At 46.3% G+C, this 24,966-nt stretch overlaps 1 protein-coding gene across 3 annotated transcripts in view; it reads left to right on the top strand.

Moving 5' to 3' along the window:
* Positions 1 to 19,314: 19,314 nt before the first annotated feature.
* THSD4 (thrombospondin type 1 domain containing 4) overlaps positions 19,315 to 24,966 on the top strand; it is a 360,765-nt gene continuing 355,113 nt past the window's right edge. The window contains exons 1-2 of one of the 3 annotated variants that reach the window (XM_028706824.2): positions 19,315 to 19,471; positions 22,422 to 22,617. The gene's annotated coding sequence lies outside the window, so the exon portion shown is untranslated. Of the gene's footprint in view, positions 19,472 to 19,774; positions 19,842 to 22,421; positions 22,618 to 24,966 lie in introns of all 3 variants that reach the window. The other 2 variants (XM_028706822.2, XM_028706820.2) reach the window with 2 other exon arrangements.

The following is a 24,966-nucleotide window of genomic DNA, read 5'->3' as shown; positions in this document are numbered from 1 at the left end:
TGCCAAAGTATTTGCCAAAAAAACCTGTATAATGAAGTTGCCAAACACCCCTTTGCTGGGGCTGATGCAGAGAATGCACCACCACCACCACGATCACCTGAGCTTCTGAGGGTGGCAGAGGGTCTGCTCTGCTGATCTGGACCCCTGAGAAGGTTGTCACCTTTATTGATATTGGTAGCTTTATTTTCAGTTCCTTCCTCATGACCCCTAGCATGGAATTTGCTTTTTCTACAGCTGACTCGCACTCAGTCAGCATCTTCATTGAGAGCCAGTGTGCAACAATGGTTTGGGTGTCGGACTGGGGCCTGGGAGACCAGGGTCCAAATCTTGGCCATGAAGCCCATTGGGGCCAGTCACTGCTTCTTGGCCTAACCTACCTCACAGGGTTGTTGTGGGGGTCAAATGAGGAGAGAGAAAACCATGTACACCAGCTGGAGCTTCTTGGAGAAAAGGGGGAATGTAAATGCAATGAAACAAGTAAGAATTAAATATGACCCCAAGGTCTCACTCCTGGTCAGTCACTACTAGTTCCTATGAGCATATATGTGAAATGAAGAAAGAAAGAAAAAACCAACCCTGTGCTTCAGTTAACGCTTGTTTATATAGATTTGTATTTGCCGCTTTGCTGCCCATTCCTTCCGTTTGGAGATAACCTTTTTGGAGCTCTTTGCATTTTGTTCTAATGGCCCTGAACAGTTTGTTAAGCGGTTTAGTGGAAAATCAACTTCAGCTCAATTAAAAACAATTTCCAGCAGAAATCTGGCAGCATCTTCATACCTCATTAGGGGCTGAACTCTACTTTGTCCTTGTTTTCCATAGCCTTCTGTATAGGTCTGCAATATCTCAAGGCTGCACCTTGGCTTCTGAACGACTCCTTTACATGGAACCCCAGGGGCAAACTCATCTCCCCCCCCCCCCCCGCTAGCCTGTGCGTTTCTTCCTAGGCCAAGCAGACATGGAATGTGGAGCCGCTTTTTACTCCTAGGATTGTTTGGTGGCAGGGACTATAAATCAGGGGAGGACAGAGCTAGCAAAGTTGGAACATCTGGCTTACCTTGACCAAAAAAGAACCTCTCAATTTCCAGAAAGAAATCCCCTGGCTGTAGACTGCCTTTGTGAGCACAGAAAGGGCAAGCAAAGTTTACAGCGCAACCAATCTGGATCTCCTCGGAGACCCTTCCTTCTCCAGGATCCCTACCTCTGTATCAGGTGAGGCAGGTAAGAGCCTTCTGGGTTGTGGAATGCAAACCCCCCCCCCCCCCCGCTCACCATGCAGAGTCTGTTTTCCTTACAGAGCCACTTACCCATTTGGTTGTAAGTCACTTTGGGTTACCTTGGGCAAGATGAAGTAATAATAATAATAGTAATAATAATAAATAATCTACTCTGCCTTTTTGAATTTTTAAGAGTACATCTCCCACAATTGCAAACAGAAATCAGGGAGGTCATGCTCCACTAGGGCTGCAGCATCCATCCCATCCAGACTGTTTTAGCAGGAGGAAAGCCCTACTGAACGTAAGGAGACATTAATTTTTTTTAATTATAAAACTATCCCACACCACTTTTGAGTTTTAAGAAGGTCTCTCAAGGTTGTGGCTATGAACACAGGAGCACTGCTGCCTTTTACTGAATTGGGCCATTTGGTCCATGTATCTCAGTATTGTCTACACTGACTGGCAGCAGCCCTTCAGGGTTTCAGGCAGGACCTGGAGATGCTGGTGAATGAACCAGGGACTTCCTGCACGCAAAGCAGATGCTCTAATATTTGTGAATTGCCTTGATTTCAGGTTTAGTTTTCTCTGTATCTCTTGTTGCAAAAGAAACCAAATAATTAAAATAACGCTCTGCCACTGAGCTGCAGACCAGGGGCGTAAAATGTCAATACATTTTTTTTGGAAAAAGCATTCAAGTCTCAGGTAAACAATTTCCAAGCAAATGTGCACAGAATTGCATTATAAGTCATCAACGTGATTCAGGTGCCTATTCAAACAGGGCGGTTTATTTTGTGAAGTATCAATTATCCTTCAGACCTTTGCTAAAAAAACTATTTTCACCGGCAGGAAGGGAGATGCAGCCAGTGGCTTGCCTGAGTTCAGATATTTTTCTCCAGATGCAGCCCTTTATTTGCACTGATATTTCAGCTTTCCCACCGGCAGCTCCTTGCAGGGTTGCTCTGTGTGGTCTGGCCCAGAGCACAGAGGTTTTGTCCAAAAACTTTTTGCACTGGTTAACCAGGAGACCCAGGAATGTCTACATGCTCCTCTTGAAGCAGAGGATAACCTCTGAAATGCATAGTAAGATGTTTCCATCTCCACTCTCCACCCTTCCCCCTTGAAGCATTCAATCCCTAAACAAGCATTTACCCACTAAACTCTTTGCTTCTCCGGCCCAGCCTCAATTTTCCCATCTCTGAAATGGAGCAACCCCTCAGAAGTTTCTCTAAACTCCAATTGCCCATTGTAACTGCCATGGTGTTTCTTTGGAGGACTGGTCAAAGAGCCCCCAGTGGAAATGAGGAAAAGTGACCAGCTCCTTGCTTGTGGAGCTTGGGGTGGAGTGGGAATAAAACTTGCAATACAAATATAAGGTGTGACCAGAAAGTTCAGAAAATGGTCACAGAAATTGGACAGTGAGAAATATTTGAACATACATGCCTTATAGCCCTTCAAAGTAGGCCGCCTCTGATACGATTCACCATTGACAACGTTCGCAGAACTGTTGGAAACTTCTGGAGAAGTCCTCTCTTCATACTGCTTTCAGTTCCCTCGTCACAGCAGCTTGGACGTGTGAAATGTTGGAATATCTGTGCCCTTTTAATGCACATTTCAGTTCTGGGGGGAAAATAAATTCGGTGGGGCTAGATTGGGATAATAATAATAATAATAATAATAATAATAATAATAATAATTTTTTTTTATTTATACCCCGCCCTCCCCAGCCAAGGCCGGGCTCAGAGCGGCTTACAAGCAATAATAAAAACAAGAAGAATGATTACAACTTAAAAACAAAAATAAAATACAACATTAAAATAATGGAACATTAAAATATTAAAATGTAGCCTCATTGCAGGAGGAGAAGAAAAAGAAAGGGAGGGAGGGAATCAAATTGGCTCCAAGCCAAAAGCCAGGCGGAACAACTCTGTCTTCCAGGCCCTGCGGAAAGAAATCAGATCCTGCAGGGCCCTGGTCTCATGAGGCAGAGCGTTCCACCAGACCGGAGCCAGAGTTGAAAAGGCCCTGGCTCTGGTTGAAGCCAGTCTAACTTCCTTAGGGCCCGGGAACACTAGGGTGTTGCTATTTATCGACCTTGAGGCTGTCCGTGGGGCATACTGGGAGAGGCGGTCCCGTAGGTACGAGGGTCCTAGGCCGTGAAGGGCTTTAAAGGTCAAAAGCAGCACCTTGAACCTGACCCTGTACTCCACCGGGAGCCAGTGCAGCTGGAAAAGCACTGGGTGAATATGCTCCCATGGCAGGGACCCCGTGAGGAGCCTCGCTGCAGCATTCTGCACCCGCTGGAGTTTCTGGGACAGCTTCAAGGGCAGCCCCGCGTAGCGCGAATTACAGTAGTCAAGCCTGGAGATGACCATCGCATGGATCACTGTGGCCAGGTCAGGGCAGGAAAGGTAAGGGACCAACTGCTTGATGCGGCGAAGGTGGCAAAATGTTGCCTTGGCTGTTGCTGTAACTTGCGCCTCCATGGAAAGGGAGGCGTCAAGGATTACACTCAAACTCTTAACGGAAGGCAATGGCACTAATTGGGCCCCCGCAAGAGAAGGGAGTTGGTCCCTCATCCCCATGCCATCCCGACCCAGCCATAGGACCTCTGTCTTCGAAGGATTTAGTTTCAATCGGCTCCCACGAAACCATCCAGCCACAGCTTCCAAGCATCTGGTCAGTGCGTTCGGGGCCGAGTCGGTGTGGCCATCCATCAGCAGATAGAGCTGAGTGTCATCAGCATATTGGTGACAGCCCAGCCCAAAGCTCCGGATAATCTGGGCAAGGGGGCGCATAAAGATGTTAAAAAGCATCGGGGAGAGAATTGCGCCCTGCGGCACTCCACACACCAAGGAGTGGCGCGACGACATTTCCCTCCCTAGTGCCACCCTCTGTCCCCGACCAGAGATAAAAGAGCACAGCCAGTTACGGGCTATGCCCTGTATCCCCACGTCTGCGAGGCGGTGGTCCAGAAGATCATGATCGACCATGTCAAAGGCTGCTGACAAATCTAAAAGGATCAGCAATCCTGACCCGCCTCGATCCAGTTGTCTACGGAGATCATCTGTTAGGGCAACCAGAGCCGTCTCTGTCCCAAAACCAGGACGGAAACCGGACTGAAATGGATCTAATGCCGATGTTTCCTCCAGAAACCTACCAAGCTGTTCAGCAACCGCTCTCTCAATTACCTTACCCAGGTATGGAAGATTTGAAACTGGGTGGTAATTGGATAGGTCTAAGGGATCTAATGAAGTTTTCTTTAAGAGTGGACACACCACTGCTTCCTTCAGTTCCCCTGGGAATATGGAGGGTGGAACAACTCAGTAACCTCAGTAATGATTTCACGCAGAATATGCAATTCTTTTGCTGTCATCTGGCTGATCCTGCATCAATAACTCACGAACTCTGTCGACATTTGCAACTGTTCTGCTTGTGGACGGTCTGCCAGACGGAGGGTCACCTTGGATGGTTTGCCGCCCTTCATGGAAAGGCTTAAACCACTCCCACACTATCTTTCGAGTTACAGCCTCATCTCTGTACACAATTGTGAGCATTTTGTGGGTTTCTGATGCCGATTGTATGTTCGAATATTTCTTGCTGTCTCATTTCTGTGACCTTTCACTGAACTTTCCAGTCAAACCTTGTAGTTAGGGTGAACAAATTTTCTTAAGTTGGAAGCATAATTATACAAAACAACACAATATTTGCTCTGTGTTCTATGAGAAATGCATGCATTGTCTTAAAGTATGCTATGTACTTCAGCAAAATCATTTTTGCCCAAATCAAACCTTTGGTTAATAAACTGGAATGCATGCAATTAATCAACTAAGTTTTCTATTGGATCAATGCCAGGGAGGCAAGACAAGGTGACAGCCTCAGGAGGCAGGGTCTACAGGGGCAACAGATCCCAATGTAGATCTTTATCATTCACTTGTTCCTGATACTGATCTTCACTCACCCCTTCTTCCCTGGCAGGGGTTGCAGGAGACACCCAAATGTCTTGAGTTGGCTCTCACCAGTGTCCTACTTCATACAGAATTGAATTTGGCTTTTGTGCAATTGAAACATCTCTACTAGAACTCCTCTCCATGAGTTACTTGAAGAATTGACAAAGACTTTTGTCCACTCTTGCCTGCCCCTTCTCCTTTCTCTTTCTCCATAAAGATTGGCTGTGGCCATAAGGCCCAGCTCTGTAAACCATGTTGCAGCAAATGGAACAGTTCCTTTGATCTGCATCTCACACCTGTACTTGAATGCAGGTTTCAAGTTTTCTGAGGCTGACTTGCTAGTTGCAAATTAAAAAAGGTGGTGGGACACCTAGCGAGGCATTATTGCCATTTAGCTAACCTCAATGGCCTCCCTAATTAGCTATTGTGTTGGCCATTGACAAGCAACGCTTTGATGGAAAGCAAAGTTAATCAAGGACTCAAGGATGGAGCCATCACCTCACATTATTCCAGCACATCGGCCTGACTCAGAAGGCCAGTAACTTTCAAGGGAGGTGCTATGGGCTCAATAGATCGTGCATTGCTTTTGTGAACATACCCAGCTTTATTTGCTTAGGAATTTTCCTAACAACAACAACAACAACAACTCAAGATTGGACAAATAAGGTGATACTGAGTTCATTTCTCCACATTCCTGCATTGGTTCCAATGTTTAATTTTTTATTTTAGAAAGTCCTCATGAAAATTTGCCAGCATTTTAGCATATGTTCCTCCTAATGTACATGTTCCTGAATGCAATTTTTCTGAGCATAAACATTTTTGCAAGCAGATTTCCTACATAAAATTCATTTCTGCATGTTGTTTTCACATATACATTGTGCTGGTCCCGAGGGCTAACCGTGCAGCGAGGTCCGATTCCAGTCCAAGGTCAAGGGTACGGTATGGAGGCTGTCCGTCAAAGCTGAATCAGGGTCCAAGGCAGGGAGTCGGGTGAGGTCAGGAACTCTGGCAGAAGAGCAGGGCAGGGTGCAGGCAGGAACAGGCTACCAACAATGTTGCTCCCACAACTTGGGACTGGGGCTGGCTGGCTTTTATCTGCCCCGAGGCATAGGGCAGCCCCGATCCACAGGTGATTCTCCTCTCCTGGCCTGGAGACGAGCACTCCTCCTGCGGGAACTTAGTTCCCTCCGCCTCTCTGCCCTGAGCCTCTGCAGCTCAGGAGAGGCTGGAGGATTACCGGACCCAGAGGCAACCTCAGCTTCCCCGACGGGGCTGAGAGTGGAGCACCTGCAGGCAATGGGTCCTCCATCACCTCCGGAGCCAGAGCAGACTCAGCTGGTGCCTGCACCTGAGGATCCAGCACAGGTGAGGACCCTTCAGGCTCAGGCCCCAGCTCAGCTGGTTCTGGAGGCGGGGACTCCTGTGCAGGCTGGGATTCCTCAGGTTCAGCCTCCAAGTCCGAATCCCAGGCCATCACATGCATGCATTTTTATGCACATTTTCTTTTAATATACTTATCTTTGTGCCTGTTCTTTGTCTGGAGAACTGCATCACGAAATCTGGAGAAGCGTGAATTTCAAAGGATATTATATTGTATATTGTTTTTTTTTTTTATATAAATTTTTTTTATTGGTTTTACAGTATTTTTTAAAACAAAACAAACATATAAAAAGACATACAAACGTGTATAATTTCATAACCTTTTTTTCCTAAACCTTATTTCACAGACTCCCCCATACCTCCCCTTTCTGCATCCCAATGTCCAAAGTTTTTTAGCAACTTCTAAATATTTCTGTCAAGTCTCTGTCCTTTTAATCTTTCCTTCAGTCTATATTGTATATTGTTTTGGGAAGTGTGAATTTTTACTAAATCATACCAAACTGATTTTTCTCTCCCATTCCTACAAGAGGATCAGGGATCATTTGCTGTTCTGTCTTGGGCAGCATTTCTCCTTGGGCCAACCCTGTCAAATGACAACGTACCTTTTGCTTCAGGCTTTTAAGAGATAAAACTTCTGTGGAGCCCAGCAGCGATTCTTTAGCCTGCTGCCATACAGGAAGTGCTTATGCCTGTAATGTGTTTGCATCAGAAGGTTTTTTATTGTTTTAAATATTGTTTTGTGATGTTGTGTTTCATCTGATTATTCATCTGAACTGCTATGGGATCTTATGGGAAGACACACAGTCCAAAAATGAAAACAAATAAGCAAATGATCTAGCAAGCACACAAAATAAACTTCTAAGAATCAAATTGCTTTGCATCTTCTAGTGAAGGTACAGGGATGATCAGCAAGCACTAGGCACGCACTTTTAAAATGTTCAAAATGTTCAAAATCTTGAACAGACTATTTTAGGGCCCGTCTGAATATATATTTCCCTATTTTGTTAGATCAGCTGGAGAGGTCTTGCTCCTCATCTTTTCATTTCCATAAGCAAAATCTGCCAGGACATTGAATCAAATGTTCTTTATAGAATCATAGAATCATAGAGTTGGAAGAGACCACAAGGGCCATCGAGTCCAACCCCCTGCCAAGCAGGAAACACCATCAGAGCACTCCTGACATATGGTTGTCAAGCCTCTGCTTAAAGACCTCCAAAGAAGGAGACTCCACCACACTCCTTGGCAGCAAATTCCACTGTCGAACAGTGGAATTGTAGAATTTATTGTAGAACCCACTCTGTGGCATTCCTTCCCCAGGGATATATGCAGGTCCAACTCTCTTTACTGTTTCTGCTGACAAAAGGGTATATTGCTGCTGCTGCTGCTGCTGTTTGTCTTAACATTTGTTTTAATGTGTTTAATGGTGGCTCTCTTATTGTGGCTTTATGGGGCGGAGGTGGCTGGGACGTGGTGGGCTGAATTTCCATAATGTCACAGAATGTCTTGAAGGAAAATCCTTGAACAAAATGTGGGAGATGTGTCCTCAGGCAAAGAAGAGCTGTATTTCTGATGTGTCCTGGGGGATGTGTGTTCACACCTCTGTCATCCCTTGCTCTTACTCCAACCTGCCTCACAGGATTGTTGTGAGGATAAACAATGGAAGTGAGGACCATGTTTCCACCTTGAGCTCCTTAGAGGACGCAAATGTTGTAAACAAATCTCCCCACATTAATCTCCTCCCCAAACTCATGATTGCCCAGAAACTGCCTGGTCTTGAAATAACTTTGCTTTCCAATTGGTCAAGAATTTTGACATTTTTCATGTTCATTCCATAAGGAATTAATTTGGTGGAATTGTAACCACCCCGTTAGTTTGTCTTTTAACTCTTCGTAGGGTCTAATTTCCCATCCTTTCTCAGATCTTTTCAAAAGATCAACATATGTCCACCTTTTACCTTCCATGTTTGGTTTCTTGATTGCTAGAATGTCAATGGGTGACAGCCACCATGGGGTGTCTTTTTCTACCAAGTTCTTACATCTGTTCCACACCTCCAACAACGCCCCTCTTATTATGTGATTAGCGAAGCCTTTGTGCACTCTCCCCTTATCATGCCATAGGTATGCATGCCACCCAAACCTAGCATCAAAGCCCTCCAAGTCCAGTAGGTCGGTGTTATCCAAAACTATCCATTCCTTGACCCAGCATAGGCACGAGGCCTCATAGTATAGTTGCAGATTCGGGACCGCGAACCCCCCTCTGTCTCTTCTATCAGTGAGCAATTTATATTTAATTCTGGCCCTTTTGCCCTGCCAGATAAATCTGGATAGGGTCCTCTGCCAGTCCTTAAACATTGTTGTGCCCCTGATTACTGGAATGTTTTGAAATAAGAATATCATTTTCATTTTTGGGAGGATGTTCATTTTGATGGCAGCCATTCTCCCCTCCCATGAGAGGTGTAATCTACTCCAGCTGTCTAGATCTCTTTTACATTCCCTCCAGGTTTTGTTGTAATTATCCTCCACCAAATTTATATTTTTTGTTGAGACCCAAATACCCAAATACTTAACCTTTTTCGATATCTTTATCCCGGATTCCAACTCGATTTTATTTTGGGATTGTTCATCTAAGTTCTTTATCAACATCTTTGTTTTAGTTTTGTTTAGTTTAAACCCAGATAACCTTCCGAATTCCTCCATTAAGTCCATAACTGTATTTATCCTTTCTAGAGGTTCTTCTATTGATATTATTAGATCGTCGGCATAGGCCTTTACTTTATATTCTTTTTTACCTATCTTAATCCCTCTTACTTCCGATGTTTCTCTGATCTTATTCAATATACAAGCCGGAATGAGTAAGAACAAGTCCAAGTTCCAGTTAGAAATAATAGAAGGGAAGTCTAAACTCTTAACCAAAATGTACAACCAACTACTAGATTGGGACACTATGGATGAGGAAGTTAAAGAGGTTATGATCAAGTGGGCCATAGACTTAGGACACCCCCTAGATTATGAAAAATGGAAAAAATTGTGGAATAAGGACATGAAATTTTCGGCGTGTGTCGGACTCCGAGAAAACATGGAAAAGATGATGTACCGTTGGTACATCACCCCAAAAAAATTAGCTAAAATGTATAAAACCGGAGATAAGACCTGTTGGAAATGTAAAAAGAAAGAGGGAGACTTTCTCCATATGTGGTGGTCCTGCGATGAAGTGAAGAAGTTCTGGGGCTCTGTTTATGATGAAATAAAAAAGATTCTAAAGCATACCTTCCCTAAAAAACCTGAGGCATTCCTCTTGGGAATGGTGGGGAATGAGATTAATAAGGATGACCAAACCCTATTTCAGTATGCAACAGCAGCCGCTAGGATACTGCTAGCGCAGAACTGGAAAAAACCTAACATCCCAACAATCAGGGACTGGCAAACCAAGTTAATCGAATATATTGATTTAGCAATAATGACACAGAAGATCAGGCATCAGAAAAATACCAAATTTATTAATGATTGGAATAAATTTTTATCATATATGGAGACGATACTAGGAAACACCAAAATCACAGTAGGTATAATATAAAAACCGCGAGGTAAAAAACGACGATTAGTTAGAGAAACTGCTGTATATACTGTTGAGATATAGGTCACGTCGCGGTGGTGGGAAGTCAAATAATGTAATAGATTGTATAATGACTTTTGTACCTTATACTTTTTTCTTTTCTCTCTCTCTTTTTTTCTTTTCTCTGTTTTTGTTTCGTTTTATTGATAATGTATTTGTGCTTTTAGATGCTGGATTAAAATAAAAAATTTTAACTGTTTAAAAAAAAAAAGAATTTTGACATTTTTCTTTTACAGAATCAGCTTCTAAATTTAGTCTTCCTCTCTCTGTGTGTTTCATTTTTGTAATTTATTAGCGTGGCAATTCTACGTGCTCCATCTTGCCAAAGCTGAAACAGAAGCCAAAGGTTTGACATGAGCAAGAGGCTTAACAAACACCGTCTCTGGCTTGGCTGCCTGGGCAGGGGGAGGGGCTGAGGGCTGCTCCAAGATTCCCTTTCGTGCACGCCTGGTGTAGCCAGGTACAAGCTCAGGGGCTTGAGCAGAGACAACAGCAGCCTGCAAAGCTCTTTGTATTCTTTAATCAATCTTTAGAACATGATCAGGGTTCAAGAGACACATTCCTCCTTAGTTTTTGAGCTGAAGAGCAGGTGGCTTAAAGAAAGGAAGGCTCCCAGAGGTACAGTTCTCAGAGTGGTTGACAAATCAATCCCTCTTCCCAGGGAACTCTGGGAATTGTAGCTCTGTGGGGGGATAAGGGGCCTCCTAACATCTCCTGGCACCCTTAACAAACTGCAGCTCCCAGAATTCTCTGGGAGAAGCCTTGACTGTTTAAAGCGTCATCATCGTGCTTTAAATGTATGTCGTGGCCCATAAATAAAACATGGACTGTGCAAAGGCAGTGAACCAATGAGGGGCAGCTGCAGGAAAGGCCCTGCTTTTGGACTTCCTAGAGGCACTCTGTTGGGGGAAATGGGAGGCCTGATGCGGTGGACCCTCATTTCATCCAGCGGGGCTGTGTTTTTCTCTTAAACAGCATCTGTCTGGCTGCATTGGGAAGCAAGTTGTAACATCTGAATACCAGTTGCTGGAGACACAGGAGAGGAGTGTGTGGCTTGAATCCTGCTTGCTGGCTTCTCAATAGAGGCATCTGGTTGGCCAGGTTGAGAACTGGATCCTGGGTGAGATGGGCCGTTGGCCTGATCCCACAGGCTCTTCTCTGATAAGGGAATCATTTCTACAGATATCCGGGGCAGCTTGAGACATTGTTAGCCTGAGCACCTCCTCTTAGGTTTTCACTGCCTGAGTCGGCTCATTCACGCTGCCGCATCTGTGGGCTGGCTCTAAAACTATCACTACTATCTTGTGTATGAAGAAGTATTTCTAGGGAACAAATTTCCCTTGCTTTTCCTACCGGAGACCACTGATCAAAAATTGTCAAAAATCTAAAGACTGAATGTTCAGAAGCTTTAGTGCTTGGTTTTACCTAGTACTATCAAGAACCCTCAAATTCTTTTCTCTGTTTACATTTCTCTGCTCAAGAGAAAGATTTGGTGTTTAAGGTCCTACCCATCAAAACAGAGTCTAACTTTTAGCATTTAGGTGCAACAGATAAAAATGTGTTATGGGGATGCCACCCTAGACACCCCAAGTTTTAAGACGAGTCCCATGAGTGAGCTGATCAGTCCTGAGAAGGCAGCCCTGCTGTGTCCTGTTGTGTGCTAACGAGGACTATCAAGGGATTAAACAACAACAACAATCTTTATTACGGTCCAGAGACCAACAAAACATTACAAATCAATACAGAGTTCATACAGCCTACCTCCAGGTTAATCAAGCACTTTGTTTGGAATATAGGGCTCATTTGTTCTTGCAACCACCGATAAAAACTTTGCCAGGATTAAAGGCTATCCACATGGGCAATGCAAGTGGAAGGGAGAAAGATGCAGGCCTTCAAATGGATGGTACGTGTTGTGCAAGTCCAGTGTGCAAAATTCAGACATATAAAAAGGTCAAGTGGGAACTGCAGCAAAGTATTGCAGCACATCCTCAACTTCTTCTCCTTGCCCCTTTCCATAGTTCTAGCCCAGTAGCTGCACCCTCCTCCAGCAGGTCATTACAGTCTTCCCTCCCACCTCCCAGATCTCAATTTTCTTTTCCAATTGATTCTCAACCTTCATTGCTACTGAGTATGTTTAGTCCTTGTCTGAGGGTTTTTTAGGGGGAGGGGAGGCGAAGAGGGTTGTCCCTCATTTTTTCCTCCAATGCAGTATTTCTGCAAATGTCAGCATTCCTCTGAGCATAAAAAGAGCCTTCTGGATCAGACCCACCTGGTGCAGCACCCTGTTCTCACGTTGGCCATCCAGATACCATTGGGAAACTTGAAAGCAGGATTTGGGCACAAGAGCAGCCCTCTCCGCTCCTTCCAGGCCCTAGAATCAGAAGCATGGCTGCCTCTGATCATGAGGGCAGAGCATGGCCATCATGGCTAATATTCCTCCATGAATTTATCTAATCCTTTCTTAAAGCCATCCAAGTTGGGGGCCGTCTCTGCCCCTGTGGGAGAGAGTTCCATATGCACTTCTGATAATTCTCACTTTGGACCCATTTCTGTTGGCACTTCCCACCTGAACTAGCTATTAGAACAGATATTGGAACAATGGAGAATTCACATTCATTAGTCCTCCTGTTTTGCAGGATGGGAAGAGACCAGACGTTTTGAAACTTTAAACATCCAGTGAGAAATCCAAATGAGGAAAATTTTGGAAGCATGGCTAAATTGTTTTAGGAGGTCTTTGAGTTAGATGCCTGGGCAATCTGTTACTCAGGTGTTGCAGAGGCACACCCTCTAACCATGAAATGGAAGCAAGTCCTCGTTTCCATGAGCGACCTTGAGAAATCTTGCACTACTAAGTTTGGCAAACATTTTAGAACTCCTGGTGGGTTGTTGGTTTTTTAAACGGTCATTGTAAAACCCCTCTTGCCATGCCTAACTGTAAATATAACCCCACTGCCAAGAAGACTTCATTAGTGTAGTTTGCATTTTAATAGGTAGCTTTTGGCTGAAGCACAACCTCTCTGAAGATGTGCATGTGTGTCTGCTTGGCACACGTTGCTTAATGAGGTAAATGTTCATGGCGTCAAATGTCCCCTGCTCTGCCCCCTTTGCCTGCTTGGTTTTGTAACAGGGCTTTAATTAACCACACCGAAAGAACTGTAATCTGTGGGAGGAGGAATTTTGGAACGAACCCTCAGCGCTCCCCTCAAAGGCCAGGGGTTAGGACTTCCTTTCTGGAGGCTCTACAAGCACCATTGATCAAAGCCATGAGCCAGTTCCTCCTTGAGCCTGGCAGCTGTGGGCACATTGGGGAGACTGCAACATTGAGAAATGTCAGACAAACGAATAAAACTACATTTTCACCACCTCCTGAAACTTTTGACACATTTCTCTGTCGGAACAGCTAATGAAGTAATTAGTCCTTCGTTTAATCCTTTGGAGACGGGGGTAAATGGGCAGGCTCCCAAAGCGAGGGGAGGGGCATTCAGGGCCATAGCCATTTCCTGAAAAGTTTTCACTGGTTCTGTCGTTGGTTCCACAACTGGAAATAGGCCAACTTTCACCTCACACACTGAGGCACTGTAGTAAATGTGAAACAGCGAAAAGATCCTAAGCAGCAGCCCTAACCAGAGGAAACAGCTATTTCTCCAACCTTTGCTCACTCCGCAAATAAAGTCTTTTCACGACTGGGAGGACTTCAAGACTTCAGGTTTATAATGTGGACCTTGCAGAGGCCTTGTCCTCTTGGAATCAAGTAACTTCTTTGGAGAGATACTGTAAATATTTCTGGTGTCCTCCTAGTGGTGTTGCTTTCAGAGGAAGATATCTGAAACAGGACATGATGTGGAAGCCTATCTCTTCTCAGCTGCTTACAGCATTCTGCAGTACACTAGTAATTCTTTTGTGCTACATGGTTCTTTGTGAGCATCACTGAAATGTACACTTTGTAACTGTAATGATGTTTTCTCTCTTGTCTTCTCGCCATCAATGCATTGTTGTTATGGTCCTGTGCCTTTTCACATTTTTGTGTGGTGGTTATTTTAGGAAACCTGGAGTGTAGATGCACATAAATTACATGTATAACATATTACTCATATAATATAGCTTATAATCAGGGCACACAATAATGTGTGAAAATTTGTACTTTAATGGAACCCAGGGGGAAAAAATCTTGCTCCATCTTCCATGTGACAATCAGTCCTTCAGTATCTCAAGAGGCAGCCATTTGAAGATGGCTGTGCTATCACCTATTAGCCTTCCCTTCTCCAGACTAAACCTACCTAACGCCTTCAACTGTTCCTCACAAGACTTGCCTTCATACCCTTTATCATCTTGGTCGCCCCCTCTGCATGCATCCTGTGACTTGGCACCCCCCAAATTTCTTTACATAACATGCTCTGCAAGCTCTTGCATAACTAACATATCAGGATTTTTTAAAAACAAATGCAGATCTTCCTTTGGCTAAGTCACAGGAACATCTGTCTCACTTGTCTGTCTTAATCTGCAGCAGAACCAGAGACCTACAGCAGGCAAGTCATGTCCCAAGGTTGCTGGCTTGCATCTGTTTTCTCTGTACGCTTTTTGTAAGATGCCACATGTAATTAAAATCTATTTTATATTTGTAATGACACCATGACAGGGTTCCTATCCTGCCCCTCCGCATGAGAAGAGTGACGGTTCAGCAGCAGTTCAGCTGTCTGGTTGACATCACAGTGGCCTGGTGCACCATGAAGGAAGGGAGGTGTTGAATGTTTATTAATATATATTCCTCACCAACTTGGGAAACAGCTATGTCTTAAAAGATATATTGGGACGCGAGTGGCATTGCTGGTTAAACCACAGAGCCTAGGACTTGCCATTCAGAATCCCCGCGACGGGGTGAGCTCCCGTCTTTCGGTCCCAGCTCCTGCCAACCTAGCAGTTCGAAAGCACGTCAAAGTGCAAGTAGATAAATAGGTACTGCTCCAGTGGGAAGGTACACAGCGTTTCTGCGCGCTGCTCTGGTTCACCAGAAGCGGCTTAGTCATGCTGGCCACATGACCCGGAAGCTGTACGCTGGCTCCCTCGGCCAATAAAGCGAGATGAGCGCCATAACCCCAGAGTCATCCGAGACTGGACCTGTCAGGGGTCCCTTTACCTTTACCTAAAAGATATTTTACATATTTTGGAAAGTGATTTTTCCGCCTATCTGCCATCTGTTCTCCACAGGTTTGGCCACCTCTCAAGATACTATCACCAAAATCGGCAAGAGGGTTCCCTCATTGACACTCGGATGCCGGGCACCATTTTGATTCAAGGTAGCAGACTGAAACAGGCCATTGGCAGGACTTCCCCCATGTTTTGACATAGTTTTGGCTGCCTCTTGAGATACTGCTGCCAAACTCAGCATGAGGGCTCCTGAGGTGGGAGTGTCCATATTCATGGATGTTTGGATGCCCTGCACCATTTTGAATCAAGAGGGTGGACCAAAATGTGACTTTGGCATGACTTTGCCTGATTCTTGGCATGACAGATCCAAACTCACAAATTGTACTATCCGTTTAAAAAACACAATATTTGATGGTCTCTACAAATTCCCAAGCAGCACAGGGCGATTGCCACTAGTAAAATAAGAAGAAATAAGCAAATAATGGATACCTCCCCCCCTTTTTTTGAGGGTGAGAAGTGCACAGAACACAGATAGAGAAGGCTAAGGACTGTCTATCCCAGATCGCCAGCCACAAGAGGATAGGTATTTTTTGACAAAATATTGGAAAGCATCAGATAAAAACTTTAGCATTTTTTTCAGCCATGATGGTAAAAGAGATATCTTAATTGCTCATAAATTGGCAGAGGAAGAACTTTGATTTCTGTTGGGATTGCTCATGTGTTGCAAATTAACTTATGGAAATCATTACCCACAGGATGAGGCCCTGGCCACTTTTGATAGCAGTTTTTTTTTTTTAAGGATTAGATGAATTAATGGACCATTAACATTAGAGCCTTCGGCAGTTGCTACGTAAGAGTGTGGAATTATAGATTTCTGAGACATGAAACAGGAATGGGTAGCTCTGGCTACACTTGTGTGGACTGCAGCCACAGCCACAGCTGCATCTGGCAAAGTAGACCGTAGTCCATTAAATCTTATGGCATGATAAATTTGTTAGTCTTTCAGGGTAAACATGAGAAAGGAGAACTCGCCGCAAGAGGTGACATTTTTGACTTTATATTTCCTTTGTGTGCCTCAGAAACATCTGTTGGGAAAACACTGTGGGCAAACTGCTTCCCGTTTTCACGTGTGTGTCCCGAGGACATTGTTGTTTTGGGATTTAAGGGTCAAATCTGTCTCTTCTGCCACCCTCGCCATTCAATCTACCTCTGCCTAGTCTAATGAGATCACCCAGGCGAGTTTACACAACTCCTCCTGTCATTCAGCAAGGTTAATCCAGGTAAATGAATAGAAATACCTAAGCTTCAACAGTGATATAACTGGAGGGAGTACAATCCACATTCCATCTCTGCCCACTCACAAGGGAAAGAATCTTGGAGGGTACAAATCTGTGCTGGCATCAAGCATGCTTTCCCCTGTCAGTAAACAGGTTGTGCAAAAGGATGGTGATGAGTGATTTGCTTACCTGGACTGATTATGAGAGGCCCAAGGGTTTGCCTCGCCTCAGTTTCAGTTCTGCTGGGAAGGATAGAAAAATGGTGGAGAGGGAATGGAATGGAGCACTGTGTAAAAGGGGCATGGCTGACTAGCTGACTTCAGCCCCAAACTCGACTGGAGGCACTCCATGCTGCAACATTTTGTTGTAGGTTCCTCTCCTGGGCACGGATTTCCATTGCACATACTTGGCTTTAGTTATAGCAGGGCAGGGGGCGGCCAATGGAACATGCTGCAGTCCACTTTGGGCAGGTGGGCAGGGCCACCTGCATGCCAGTCACCTGATGCCATGGACAGGAGCGCCCTACCAGTGGCTACCAGCTACAATGGCTATAATGTCATTTGCTGGAGACAGAGGCCGATTCAGGGCAGTGAGACTGATTCCACCACCCTGGATACCAAGCCTAGGACCGGTGGAGGGTGTTGCAATGGTGATGTAGTGAATTGAGCAGAATAGAAGGCATCGGCCTGATCCTACAGGGCTCTTCTCATGTTCTTACCACAAGCTACTTTGGTTTGGCTTTGCTTATTTTCTTATTTTCAGCCTAGTACTATAATGGACTTAATTACAAGGCTGGATTTACCACCCACTCCGCCCCAATTGTTACAAACAAAGTTAAAAAGTACATAATATTTGAACAATGCAGACTATGGAATTCTCTGCACAAAAATCCCCCCTTTAGCTTTTCTGAAACCTATATGTCTATATTCAGAGGCCTTTCGGCAACAATAAGACAGTCTCTAACTCCAGACTCAGTATTAGCCCTCCTGGCATTGGAAGTCATTTAAATTCCGCCCTTGTTCACAAGAAGCTCCTAGCTCTGTTGCAACCGGACTCAAAATAGTCAAACCCTGGAGGTCTGCATCGGGTTGCTCTAGGGATGGATAGTTTGAGAGCCTGTGGGGCACAGTGATGTATCATGGGGGGTGAACCACGCACCCCCACACGCTAGCCCACTTGGCTCCCAGCTGATGGGCCCCCCCTACACCCCGCCCCTGCTCAGCGTGTGAGCCACCCCCCATCATCAGCGGGGGAGGGGGCTGCCTGAGGGCTCTTCACCCTCCACACCCTGCCCCCGCTCGCCTGGTCCTCGCCTGGCAGCAGCAGCAGCAGCAGCAGCAGCAGCAGCGAGGGGTTAGCGTTTCTGTCCTCCCCTGGGGTGGGGACACATGTGCACACACCTGCCCTGGTAGGGCATTACCTTGTCTAAGTGTTTAACCCACTGCAGGATGATTCTAAGAGAGGATACAAAATGAGACCATTTTTATGTTGCCTGGCTTCTGACATGCTTCATAAAGAGAAACAGCATCCTGCACAGGCCCCAACGACATATTGCTCCACTGAATGCCAACTTGAATAAAATATGGGGGGAGGAGCAGGTATGCCCCAATCCACATAACTGATCACATGATGCGGTGCACACACACACACACACCATTTGAAGGACAATGCCCTTGAACTTTGGGGGCAGGGTTGGCCCCCTCAAATATTTTATTGGAGGGCTGAAGACCCCTTGGCCCTAGGAGCTGGTTCCTATGTTGCGCCAGGTGGTGAAGCTCCCTTATCGCACGATTCCTTCCAAAATGTCCCTTCGTGGAATCTGTTTTATGACTATGCGTCTGCAACAGTGTCCTGAACCTTATGTTCAGTTCCAGCTGCAGTGATGTGCTCTCCTCTGTCCTTGTTCTTTGGTTTTGTATTGCTTTTATTGCATTTTGAAAACTCAGTGAATGCATCTTTAAAAACCCAAACTGTCTTTCCACTGGGTTTTTACCTGCCATATTCTGTCTGCCTCACTTCTGTTACGGTGATTGTCCTTTAAGGATGCAAGTTTGAATGTTCTACTGTGGGGCTGAGAGGCCTGAGGATGAAATGTGGCTCTCAAGCCTCTCTGGAGGCCTCCCCCCTCCCCCCCCCAGTGCTCTGGCTGGGCTGCTCACCTGGGCGAGATGGAGGCAGATCAAAACCTCTCTGGCCCTTTGGTATGGCTGGAATGTCTGTTGCTTAGTCCACTTTGGCCTTTGGCACCCCCAGTCACGGCATGTGGCCCCGGAAGCTTCCTTGGGAGGGCATGTGGTTCTTGGGGCGGAAAAGGCTCCTCCTTCCTGTTTCACACCATTAGTTGAAAATGGGGCAAGGCTTGATAGAAACTGCCTTGGAATGTGTGTTGTGAGGGGGTGACAGAAGGAAAGTGTTTATTTTTATTTCTTTAAGAAGTGAATTTACTGAGTCAGTTTATAGGTGAAGACAGGAGCAGATCTATTTACAAACTTGGGATACGTGCCAGCGTTCCATCTTACCTGTCTGTGTTTATGCACTTATTCCCTGAGCTTGAAGATGAAATGGAAAGCACGACGGTCGGTGTGAAAATGCCCCAAACAGCAAACAAGCGAGCAAACAAAACAGTATTGGGCGGCTGGCAGGCCTCACCTGTCTGCTGCTTACCTGCCCGCGAAGGCGCTCTTCCTGCGGCGGCCACCAGGGGGCGGGGGCGGCAGGATCCGGGCGCGAGAGGGTCCGCGCGCGCGGCCGGGAGGAGACGGGCTTCTTCGCGGGCGAGCGCGGGAGGAGAGGCGCCTGCGGCTCCCCCGGCTTCTCCCGCCTGGCTCCGGACTGACTCCGCATCCCTGCGCCCTCAGCCGGGACATCTCCCCGGGAGCCCCGAGAGACGGACAAGGTAAGGGAGGGAAGGAAGGGGACGCGCTCCCGCCGCGCCTCCCTCGCCTCTTTCTCGCTGGGAAGCGGGGCGGGGCGGGGCGGGGCGGGGGGGGGCTCCTCTGACCGGGGCTTGCAGTACTAATTCTGCCCAACATTTTTTGTGGGGGGAGTTGGATTTAGGGAGAACGGCGGGCGGCCGCTTGAGCGCCCATGAGCCGAGCCAAGGGGAACGGGGAGGTTGTCTGTGTGTAAATGGGTCATGATCCGGCTCCAGAACTCTCTTGATTTCAAACATGTTCCCAACTCTCCCCGTGAAATCCAGGTGATTTGCAGCCTAAGGAGACTTATGCGGAAAGGTGTGCATTTACTTGGAGAATTTCAGCCTTAAGGTATGCAATTTCAGTTGGATCAGGTCCTCATTTGGCTGGAGGAATTGATCTGGCGTGGCACACCTGTTGTGCAGCTCCCTGATCCTGCACAAAAGCGATATACAGGGTGAGTCTTTCAAAAGAGGCTCCGTGGAACATGTGCACTCGGTATCCACGGGGCCTCTTTTAAAGAACTCACCCTGTATATATGATTCCATGCTGTTGCTTCAAAGGCTTCCTGTTTTATCTGCACACTCCCAAATTATGGCTGCATCCCCCACCTTCGCCTCTTGCAAGTGATCATTTCAGAATCACCTCCCCCTTTGCCACCAGGCTCCAGCCATTGGAGGTATCCTAGTCACAGCAAGGGATAAATATGTGTGTCTAAAATGACTGGGGATGGGTGGAGTGGGGGGGGGCGTGAACATGCCTTCCCCTTGGCTTTGCTCCATAGTTGAAGTTTGAAGTCTCTCATGATGGAAGGAGATAATTAGGAAGCTGGTTCCAGACAGAATGAAAGCAAAATGTCTGCTTTTTAAAAAGAGCGCACACCATTAATTACTCCAGGTTTTTTGCACTCTGGCAAGATACAAGCCGTGGGGCCAAGGAATGTGTCTCCGGTGAAAATGTGTGGCTGCCTTGAAAGATGCACAGGGGCAGATTTGGCAGGACTTGTCTCCTTCCTCCACAGATTGCACCAGAATGAACGGAATACAACTCTGTGTGCATGTTTTGCTGGTTTACTTAGTTTTGTTTAATTGCATTTTGATCTTGCTGTTGCATGAAGGCAGGCATTCAGGACAGCCTGCAGTCACTTCTCTTGATCCTCTCAAGGAAGCAGGATGTTGGATTGCAGATAGCTTTGGGAAAGGTGTGCTCTTTAAGAAAGACCCCCCCCTCCAATGAAGGCATCTCCATCCCCCCCCCCCCGTTATCAATGATTAAATGAATGCCAGCAGCTCAGATCCATTTGTTTTTCTTTTTTCTTTTAAATGGTTTTACCTGTGATTGTACCATGTTACGGAGTATAATTTGGTAACCATAGAAATGCTCCTGGAAGTCATTGCTACTTCAGGAAATTAATCTTTGCCCAAAGTGGGCTTTTTATTCCTTGCCAAACAGCATCCCTTTGCCAAACAAAGATTATTATTTTTAATTGTCCTCTTCTGAAGACTAAAATCCAGGTATGGGTTTTTCATGCAGCAACAAACAAAGAAACAGCCCCTTCATCTGATGTAGCTTCCGCATTCAAATATTCAGCAACAGCAGCAGCGACTGGACTTAACTGTCAGGGGTCCTTTACCTTTACCTTACTTCACACAGCACAGTTAAGCTATGGAACTCACTGCCACAGGAGGCAGTGATGGCCCCCACCTTGGATGGCTTTCAAAGAGGATTGGGCAAATTCATGGAGGATCAAAGTATATCAAACTACCACTCAGTGGATATGTAACTGGCTGACTGACCGAACCCAAAGGGTGCTCATCAATGGTTCCTATTCATCCTGGAGAAGAGTGACTAGTGGGGTGCCACAGGGTTCTGTCTTGGGCCCGATCTTATTCAACATCTTTATCAACGACTTGGATGATGGACTCAAGGGCATCCTGATCAAATTTGCAGATGACACCAAACTGGGAGGGGTGGCTAACACCCCAGAGGACAGGATCACACTTCAAAACGACCTTGACAGATTAGAGAACTGGGCCAAAACAAACAAGATGAATTTTAACAGGGAGAAATGTAAAGTATTGCACTTGGGCAAAAAAAATGAGAGGCACAAATACAAGATGGGTGACACCTGGCTTGAGAGCAGTACATGTGAAAAGGATCTAGGAGTCTTGGTTGACCACAAACTTGACATGAGCCAACAGTGTGACGCGGCAGCTAAAAAAGCCAATGCAATTCTGGGCTGCATCAATAGGAGTATAGCATCTAGATCAAGGGAAGTAATAGCGCCACTGTATTCTGCTCTGGTCAGACCTCACCTGGAGTACTGTGTCCAGTTCTGGGCACCACAGTTCAAGAAGGACACTGACAAACTGGAACGTGTCCAGAGGAGGGCAACCAAAATGGTCAAAGGCCTGGAAACGATGCCTTATGAGGAACGGCTAAGGGAGCTGGGCATGTTTAGCCTGGAGAAGAGGAGGTTAAGGGGTGATATGATAGCCATGTTCAAATATATAAAAGGATGTCACATAGAGGAGGGAGAAAAGTTGTTTTCTGCTGCTCCAGAGAAGCGGACACGGAGCAATGGATCCAAACTACAAGAAAGAAGATTCCACCTAAACATTAGGAAGAACTTCCTGACAGTAAGAGCTGTTCGACAGTGGAATTTGCTGCCAAGGAGTGTGGTGGAGTCTCCTTCTTTGGAGGTCTTTAAGCAGAGGCTTGACAGCCATATGTCAGGAGTGCTCTGATGGTGTTTCCTGCTTGGCAGGGGGTTGGACTCGATGGCCCTTGTGGTCTCTTCCAACTCTATGATTCTATGATTCTATGAAACTTGGGGCTTTCTCAAGGCAAAATGTGTGTCCTACCATGGAGCTATAGCCCATGTTTTCAGGACCTCTCAAATTCTTTGGTTCCTGCTATCTTCCGTTTCAGGTGCTGAAAGACGTCTCTCTGCCTGAGATTCTGGGGAGCTACTGCTAGCCAGCATAGACCAGGGATGGGAACTTGTGGCCCTCAAAGCCTTGCCAGATTCTGAACTCCGAGAAGCCCTCTGTGGCCAATGGTCAGGGAGAAGGGAGTTGGACCATAGAAAGGATTCCTGGACTACGCAAACCAGTAGTTTGATTGGGTAATGCAATAGCTACAGATTTTCAGCAAACTGTTCTGAAGTGCTTGGGGAACCGGATTTTGAAAAGCAGGTAATTTGGCTGTAACCCCTCCCTGCGGAACCAGCGCTAGTAGAGGCTGCTCCCTTGGGACTGTGCGTGGAAGGCAGAGAGTCCCACAGCAGGCGGCACCAGAGCCAATGTCAGGACCAGGCAACTAATTCTAGTTTGCCCTCCCTTCCCTGCTGGCATAGGAGCCAACTGCTAGGGGCTGAGGTCCCTTGTCCCCCAATAAAATATAAGAGTGGGCTGGGTCCCCCAAAGTTGTCAGGCATTGCCATTCATATAGCGTGCATGCGCTGCATCTTGTCATCGATTATGTGGGTCAGGGCTTACCTGCCCCCCAATATTATATTCAAGTTGGCATCCCTGCCTGCTGGGTTCTGTGTGGGGCAACAGCAGGACTAAGGAAGAGGCAGGAGCTGGTTGCCTGGGCCTTCCTGAACTGGGTGGGGGCTGGGGGCTGGCTTAGGACAGGCTGAAGTTGGCAGAGCAGCTTCCCATTTGCCCTTGTGGACCAGCCTTCACCAACCAGAGCCCTGTTTAAACACCATAAAGTGTATGCGTGCATGCATGTTACAAATACTATTCCAGCATTGGCGAAAAACCTCGCATTGTTCTATCATTAAGCAAACGGCTAAAATATGACATAGCGACCATTTAGAAAGCAGTTTCCTCGAATATTTATCTAATCTCTGTCTTTATTTTTATGACGGCAACCAGGCAATTGTCTTGCCCTCCCTGGGGGTTTCAGCTGATAGGCCAAATCTAATGACAGCCGAGAAATGTCAGCCAACCAGGATCCTGCCCCCCACTCTCTGCTGCAGGAATTATTTAATTTAATTTATTGCAGGCAAGTGCTTGCGTGTAACTTTATGCGAATGGTTATGGTTTCTAAACACCCATCCAGTTTGGAAACCAATGCAGGGTACCAATGTCTACTATATGTTTCGGAATGTGGTTTTGACCACTTGTTCTCTATAGGTTTGGCTACCTTTCAAGGTGTTGTCACCAAACGTGGCGCAAGGGTTCCCGAGGTGTGGGCAGCAGTTGCTATTTATGTTTGGGTGCTGGGTGCCATTCTGAAACAAGATGGTGGATCCAAATGTGACTTTTGGTCGCCTGCTTTTTTGGCACGATGGATGCAAACTCACAAATAGCACAGTGCAGTTAAAAACACAGTATTTTGGGGTTTCTACAAATTCCTGGGCAGCACTGGGCACTCTGCACTAGTTGCTGATAAACAACACTTGAAGACTCGCAGCTTGGTGGCTTTGGATTAGGGGAAGCGGGGAAATCCCTGAAAGGCATGGATGCTGTGCACAGGCCTCAAAGTCTGATCAGCTGTGCTTGAACCAGGGGAGGCCCAGGCAGTGTTAGCAATATGTGGACCACTGCTCTGACTTGGTATAAAGCAGCTCCCTATAATGGAGAAAATAATGATTCCTGAACACACCTGTGTGAATGAAACTGTCCCTTGACAGATACCTTTTTGCATTTTTATACACGTTCCCTTCCACCTGGGCCACGTGCAGAGGAGAGAGCCAGTCTTCATCAGGTTAGCACTTAGAAGCACAATTTTGGGCTGTAGGATTTGCTGCCTGCCTGCAGCGCATGTTGAATGAGGGATGTCATCAACGCTGGCACGTCTGCATTGAGTTGAATGTTTCTGTTGGCTTTCGCTCCATTGCTTTGTACAGTTCCCTGGGTTCTCTCTCTCTGTGATTTGGTTTCTGAGCAAAGTGAGAACATTTGGGTTCCTCTGGTCTCAGAGACATCTAATTAGTAGCGACTTGAAGGTAAAGGTAAAGGGACCCCTGACCATTAGGTCCAGGCTCAGACAACTCTGGGGTTGCGGCGCTCATCTCGCTTTATTGGCCGAGGGAGCCAGAGTACAGCTTCCAGGTTATGTGGCCAGCAGGACTAAGCCACTTCTGGTGAACCAGAGCAGCACACAGAAACGCCGTTTACCTTCCCGCCGGAGCAGTACCTATTTATCTACTTGCACTTTGATGTGCTTTTGAACTGCTAGGTTGGCAGGAGCAGGGACCGAGCAACGGGAGCTCACCCTGTCGTGGGGATTTGAACTGGCTGGTATGTGCCAGTACTTTGTAGTGGCACCTCTTTTTTGTTGTAGTTTCCGAGTCACCTTCAAAGGAAGCCCCACTGAAAATCAAGGGAATGGGCCCCATTCATAGCAAGGAATTTGAGGCACTGCATGCAGATTCTGCCCTAACCTTTTATCTTCACAGCAACCCTGCAAGGTGGGTTGGGGGGGGGGTTCTCCTCGGATGTCAAATCCTGGTAATGTC

This window comes from Podarcis muralis, chromosome 14, assembly GCF_964188315.1.
Source record: "Podarcis muralis chromosome 14, rPodMur119.hap1.1, whole genome shotgun sequence".
Classification (NCBI taxonomy): Eukaryota; Metazoa; Chordata; class Lepidosauria; order Squamata; family Lacertidae; genus Podarcis; species Podarcis muralis.
This window is presented reverse-complemented; position numbering and strand designations above follow the sequence as displayed.